Consider the following 7,941-nt stretch of genomic DNA (forward strand, 5'->3'; position numbering starts at 1 on the left):
TGCTCGAACGAACGTTAGCTTTGCAATGAATATCACCCCATCCTAATATTATAAAACATGATTGTTACAAATTGCGTGAGAGAACTTGAACAGAACGTATTCGGAAATGGATGAATATTTTGTCGGCATTTAGCTAGTATTTTGTGTTCTCGATGAGATATATGTGTCTACATGTTATCGCAGCGATTCGTAGAAAAATCATTTAGTGCCATGTTCGATTGAGAATAACTGTTTAAATATTTCTATTAAAAAGTAAATATTTTTACATTTTGTCATTTTGTGACATTGTTTTATGATTTTGTGATAATTTATCAGAGGGCCGTTTCCAGAAAAGAAACATTTAGGGGTGGGGGTGGGGGCAACAAGATTTGTTTCATTTAACAAATGGGCTGAGACAAGAAATCAGTGTACAATGAATGGTCATATATTGATACTTTGATACTAAATAAGTGTGCTTTCAACGTAAGAAGTCAAATAAACGTTGTGTATTAAATACGTTCCTCATATGTTCACCACATAATATTCATTAAATTTGTATCTTTATTTTCATTTTGTATGAGATTCAACTACTTAACAAGTATCAAATACAAAAAAAATCACAAGCGTGCCTATTGTATTTAAATAAACGAAACATGTTCACATTGCGCGCTATATATTCAACATCGAAACATGTAATACAAGATACAACTAATCTCTTCAACATCATATCGTCACGCGGTTGACTCTTAAATATCATCTTCATGATGAGTTCTGAAAATAAAAAAAAGTGAGTTTTTTAATTATTGCGAACTACAATCGATTGTGTTTTTTAAAGAGTCAAAGTAAAATTAAATTTCACAATAGTCTGTATTATTATATTTAAATTCACTAAAATCAGTAAAATTGGTAAGGCAAACATAATAGCTCAGTTGACCACAGAGTGCAGGATATGGGTGTATCAGTGTTAACAAAAATAAGAGACAGTTCCCATTATTACAGACTTATTAAAGAATTGGAATTCATAAAGAAGTTTCAAACGCAATCATCAAATGGACTAAATACAAAAAATCAACTTGATGTCCTGCTACGGGAAACTATCTTGTAAAAAATATATGTGAAAAACATTTTATATTAATCATCAACATAAATGAATGTAAAAATAATAGTACTTTATGCAATTTATCTTATCCATAATGTGTTTATGATATATAGAATAGCAAGTATATATGATTATTTAATCAAATATCATTATAATATTTTACATAGATATGGATTGAAATAATTAAAGTCATTAAATAAGTTTACCCAATTTAATTTATGATAATAAATTTAGGTAGATTATAATTATATATGTGATTGTTTTATTGTAAAATATCAATTTATTAAATATATAAAGCACACATTCAACATAAGATTAAGACAAAATATGTAAGTGTTTAACGTCATTTCCTTTTTGGCGAATTTTTACATTTTTTGGCGCCATTTTATATAACGCCATTTATGACGTCATCATGTACAACGTCATTTGACGTTTAAAAACATTTTTCTTTGTTATTTAAATTGTGCAGTCAAAAGACGTAAAAATGTAGTTAACATAATATGATTATAGGTGCTACCTAATTTACGGGCAAAAGCTTTTTAAGTTTTTTTGATAACCATGTATAATTATTATTAAATATATGGACATGATTGTGTTCAAAATATGATAATTGTTGCAATAATTTAGTAATGCATCCAAACATTTATAGCTGGTTCGATGTCTGTGGTATAGTGGATGGGGTGTCTGCTAACTGGCTTAGTCACTGGGAGGTCTCTGTATTGATCCTTTAAGTGGGAGCATTCTTTAGATAACCCTAAAGACGTACTATGGCGTACCATTTGGGTTGAAAGTCAAGAAGACCTACACGTTAAAAAGAGAAATGTACGTCGAAGTACAATAAGTACGTCGACATGAATATAAAATACACTTCCAAGTATATATTTGTACGACTAAGTACAATTTGAACTTTGAGATACATGTTTGTACTTCTACGTACACATTTTCTGAACAGCCAATCAAAACACTAGTCTCTTGAGCCGCTTTTCCTTCAGATTTATTCATAATAAATGTTTAAAACTTTAGTTGAGGACAAAATGAATAAAAATATCAGAATGTCAAAATAACGTCACATAGAAGTTTCAAGTATTTAATGCATTGAAATAGATTATATACAAATTTGAAGAAGATTCAATTGTTACCTTTTTAAAATTAAAATTGTTCAGCATATTGTGCGTCTGAAATGATCATGCGGGGCGGAGTATCACGACCGTCCAGCGCATTACTGTGTTGGAAATTCCCAACGGTAACCAGTTACCAAGCATTAATGGGATAAATAATGTATTATAAACTCCCCGTTGGTGGTATTTTGTGATAACCATAACTTGCATAAGTCAGAGGATAATTCCGCCACGCCAGGTCAATAAATACGCACAATATCTATGAGTTAGCGGTCGATAGTCGCATAATTTGGTATTAATTATAATAATAATAATGTTTCATAAATACGCACAATATCTATGAGTAAGCGGTCGATTGTGGCATAATTCGGTATAAATAATAATAATAATGTTCAATGTCAAAAATCTCTAAAAGCAACAGACGTAAGGTGTCTTCTGATTGGCTAACACTCAAGGGTCGGTGAAAATTGTACGTCGAAGTACATTTCTCGATCTACTTAGTAGGTCTTGCAGACTTTCGACGTCATGGTACGTCATATAGACACTAAGTACTGGTCCTACTCAGGAAACAGTTTGTTTCATCAAATGTCTCAATTCAACTTGACAGCTTGCTAAAGCAGTTGCATTTAGCATACAGTACACTGATTTAACATAATCAAAATCATGTGATGTGTCAAATCAATTTTGATTGACAAATTTGACAGGATTTTTGTTTAATCCAATAAGTTTTAGACTGTCAAATAACACACACTACGTATTGAAAGCCATACCTGGAGCTTTCGTCTGTATATCACTGACTTCATCAGAAGAATGATTTCTACTGTTGGGAAACGTTAACACCACTAATTGTCTTCTTATTTATTATCAATGTATAATTATGTGTAACAGCATAACAACATACTTGATTCGCAATTAAAATATTTAATAAATACAGGTATCTTGCAGGTTTCTAATTTTCTTTCGCAAACTATTGTTGAATAGTTTAAATTTTGTCGCCACTAAAAAACTAGCCATTTTGTAGCAATTCTAAAATCACAGTCTAAACTGCATACACTTAGCTCTATAGTTACAATATGAATGCAAATATTAGAATGGCAATGCATCATGTTATATAATCCATTTTTTTTTATTTAAACATTCAAATAACACATAACACAGTACATATATAAAAAGGTATGTGGTATTGTGTGGAGATACAAAACACTTCACATCATTTATTTGCACATAAAATAATAGTTACAAAATAAGTAAAACTAAAACACAATCATCAACCTACATTTCAAGAATATTTACGTATATGAAATTACTAAGTGGTGTTATTGTATTACCTTTTACAAAATTAACATTGCTGGTTTTGTACTAGCCATAAAACATTTATCATGGATTAACAAGTAACAACCAATTTATTAATTACACAATAGAACGGAAATCATATTAATTACATTATGCATTTACTAAACAAGCTATTTGCTACTGTTTAGAATTACACTATCTTACTAAAAATGATCACAGGTACTTAGTGCTTTTACATACTTGTGGTAAGTTTTGTATTACTAGTTTGACAATTATCGGCAGACACTTGTCGATATACAGACAAAATTTGCATGGGAACTTCCATTTTTTTTCAGCATAATTGCCTTCAAATTGTTAATTTAACAACCCTTTGAAATTGTTTGCACATCTGATCTTATTATACAATAGCTGATTTTTGTTTATAGATAGACATATATAGACTTTTCAAAGTTCTATAAAAGTTCACACATGTTCCATCCAAGTAAACAAGCAGAACCAATAAAGATCACCACAGATAATAACTGTGTGTATAGCTTGGAAATTTGATAAATCAGGAATCCCTCCTTTGTTGATTTCTGTAAACCAAAACTGTCAGTTTTGCTGGATAGAATGGCTTGTATGATGCTCAGCTCTTGCCTTCGGCTTCGCAGAACAGCTTCTAAAAACGGAAAACCAACAAATATCGTAAAATTTGATCAATAATGCAGACAATTTATAAATGTCTTGTTTTTTGTTGATTTCGAATCTGGAAGATTTTTTACGTAAGATTGTAGTACGAAAATCCAACGGTATCGGATTTTGTGGTTTTAGGCCTAAACTAATTATAGTGATATGTAACCTTTCGGGATATCGGTAAAGTGCGAGCAGACGAGGTGTAAATACGTTAAAAATTAAAGCTAAAAGACTAAAAAGTTAGATCGGAATATCTTTAAATTTTGTGAATAAATGTGTTTCTGGTGGATAACAACGACAACTTACCAGAATATTGCTCATAATCACACGTAAAACGTCTTTCTGAGACATTGTGTACACACCGGTCTTACTCACAATAACGAAGTGACGTCACCATCTATGTATAGAATGCTTTCTGAGAGCGAATGAAAATGCGTCACATATTCTGACAAATAAACAGTAGGGTGTCGTTATTGAAATACCGCGAGAATACTGGAAGAATAGAGATGCCAACTATAATGTTTAAAACAAATAATTTTTTAACAAGCGTTTGTGATTTGTCAGGATAATAATAACAATAAGATATCGAAAAGATCAAAGCAAATAAATTCGACAGAAATCTAAGATTCGGCAATATATTTAAGACGGGTTATGTTCACTTAAATTGTGTTTGGTAAAGACTGTAACTATATGTAGTGAACCAGTCTTCGGCTCATACTCACTGAAGAAGAGCATTCAGGGGAGATAATTGAGTAATGACTTAATTCTGGAACGGTTGCGAAGAAAAACAAATAATGCGAGAATATTTAGTGCGATTCGCTACACAATTATGATGTCATTGATATAACTTTTCCTGAGGTATGTATTTACATGTGATTTAGCATATGTCAAAGTGTTTTTGATTTGTTCAAGGCCATAAATAGCATCGCGAAAATATATGTCGCGTGGCAAATTTTTTTGAGACGTATCCATATGTAGTATTCTTATGTAATTTTATGTCTAAATTCCCATATGTATGAACGGTCAACGCCCGCTTCGCGGGCTTTTGCCCGTATAATTTCCAATGTTTTGATAAAGGCATTATGCCGAAACGTCAATTAAAGGAGTAATATGATTATAGGTGCTACCTAATTTACGGGCAAAAGCTTTTTAAGTTTTTTTGATAACCATGTATTATTAATAAATATATGGACATGATTGTGTTCAAAATATGATAATTGTTGCAATAATTTAGTAATGCATCCAAAAAAATCAATCTTAAAACGAGTTACATGTTCCAAGCTTGAAGATCTAGCATCTTATATATTTTTTTGTTTTCTAGCCACAGGAATTTATAGCTGGTTCGGTGTTTGTGGTATAGTGGATGGGATGTCTGCTAACTGGCTTAGTCACTGGGAGGTCTCTGTATTGATCCTTTAAGTGGGAGCATTCTTTAGATAACCCTAAAGACATACTATGGCGTACCATTTGGGTTGAAAGTCAATAAGACCTACACGTTAAAAAGAGAAATGTACGTCGAAGTACAATAAGTACGTCGACATGAATATAAAATACACTTCAAAGTATATATACATGTTTGTACTTCTACATACACATTTTCTGAACAGTCAATCAAAACACTAGTCTCTTGAGCCGCTTTTCCTTCAGATTTATTCATAATAAATGTTTAAAACTTTAGTTGAGGACAAAATGAATAAAAATATCAGAATGGCAAAATAACGTCACATAGAAGTTTCAAGTATTTAATGCATTGAAATAGATTATATACAAATTTGAAGAAGATTCAATTGTTACCTTTTTAAAATTAAAATTGTTCAGCATATTGTGTGTCTGAAATGATCATGCGGGGCGGAGTATCACGACCGTCCAGCGCATTACTGTGTTGGAAATTCCCAACGGTAACCAGTTACCAAGCATTAATGGGATAAATAATGTATTATAAACTCCCCGTTGGTGGTATTTTGTGATAACCATAACTTGCATAAGTCAGAGGTTAATTCCGCCACGCCAGGTCAATAAATACGCACAATATCTATGAGTTAGCGGTCGATAGTCGCATAATTTGGTATAAATTATATTAATAATAATGTTTCATAAATACGCACAATATCTATGAGTAAGCGGTCGATTGTGGCATAATTCGGTATAAATAATAATAATAATGTTCAATGTCAAAAATCTCTAAAAGCAACAGACGTAAGGTGTCTTCTGATTGGCTAACACTCAAGGGTCGGTGAAAATTGTACGTCGAAGTACATTTCTCGATCTACTTAGTAGGTCTTGCAGACTTTCGACGTCATGGTACGTCATATAGACACTAAGTACTGGTCCTACTCAGGAAACAGTTTGTTTCATCAAATGTCTCAATTCAACTTGACAGCTTGCTAAAGCAGTTGCATTTAGCATACAGTACACTGATTTAACATAATCAAAATCATGTGATGTGTCAAATCAATTTTGATTGACAAATTTGACAGGATTTTTGTTTAATCCAATAAGTTTTAGACTGTCAAATAACACACACTACGTATTGAAAGCCATACCTGGAGCTTTCGTCTGTATATCACTGACTTCATCAGAAGAATGATTTCTACTGTTGGGAAACGTTAACACCACTAATTGTCTTCTTATTTATTATCAATGTATAATTATGTGTAACAGCATAACAACATACTTGATTCGCAATTAAAATATTTAATAAATACAGGTATCTTGCAGGTTTCTAATTTTCTTTCGCAAACTATTGTTGAATAGTTTAAATTTTGTCGCCACTAAAAAACTAGCCATTTTGTAGCAATTCTAAAATCACAGTCTAAACTGCATACACTTAGCTCTATAGTTACAATATGAATGCAAATATTAGAATGCATCATGTTATATCATCCATTTTTTTTATATTTAAACATTCAAATAACACATAACACAGTACATATATAAAAAGGTATGTGGTATTGTGTGGAGATACAAAACACTTCACATCATTTATTTGCACATAAAATAATAGTTACAAAATAAGTAAAACTAAAACACAATCATCAACCTACATTTCAAGAATATTTACGTATATGAAATTACTAAGTGGTGTTATTGTATTACCTTTTACAAAATTAACATTGCTGGTTTTGTACTAGCCATAAAACATTTATCATGGATTAACAAGTAACAACCAATTTATTAATTACACAATAGAACGGAAATCATATTAATTACATTATGCATTTACTAAACAAGCTATTTGCTACTGTTTAGAATTACACTATCTTACTAAAAATGATCACAGGTACTTAGTGCTTTTACATACTTGTGGTAAGTTTTGTATTACTAGTTTGACAATTATCGGCAGACACTTGTCGATATACAGACAAAATTTGCATGGGAACTTCCATTTTTTTCAGCATAATTGCCTTCAAATTGTTAATTTAACAACCCTTTGACATTGTTTGCACATCTGATCTTATTATACAATAGCTGATTTTTGTTTATAGATAGACATATATAGACTTTTCAAAGTTCTTTAAAAGTTCACACATGTTCCATCCAAGTAAACAAGCAGAACCAATAAAGATCACCACAGATAATAACTGTGTGTATAGCTTGGAAATTTGATAGATCAGGAATCCCTCCTTTGTTGATTTCTGTAAACCAAAACTGTCAGTTTTGCTGGATAGAATGGCTTGTATGATGCTCAGCTCTTGCCTTCGGCTTCGCAGAACAGCTTCTAAAAACGGAAAACCAACAAATATCTTAAAATTTGATCAATAATGCAGACAATTTATAAAT

Source organism: Dreissena polymorpha, chromosome 14, assembly GCF_020536995.1.
Source record: "Dreissena polymorpha isolate Duluth1 chromosome 14, UMN_Dpol_1.0, whole genome shotgun sequence".
NCBI lineage: Eukaryota > Metazoa > Mollusca > Bivalvia > Myida > Dreissenidae > Dreissena > Dreissena polymorpha.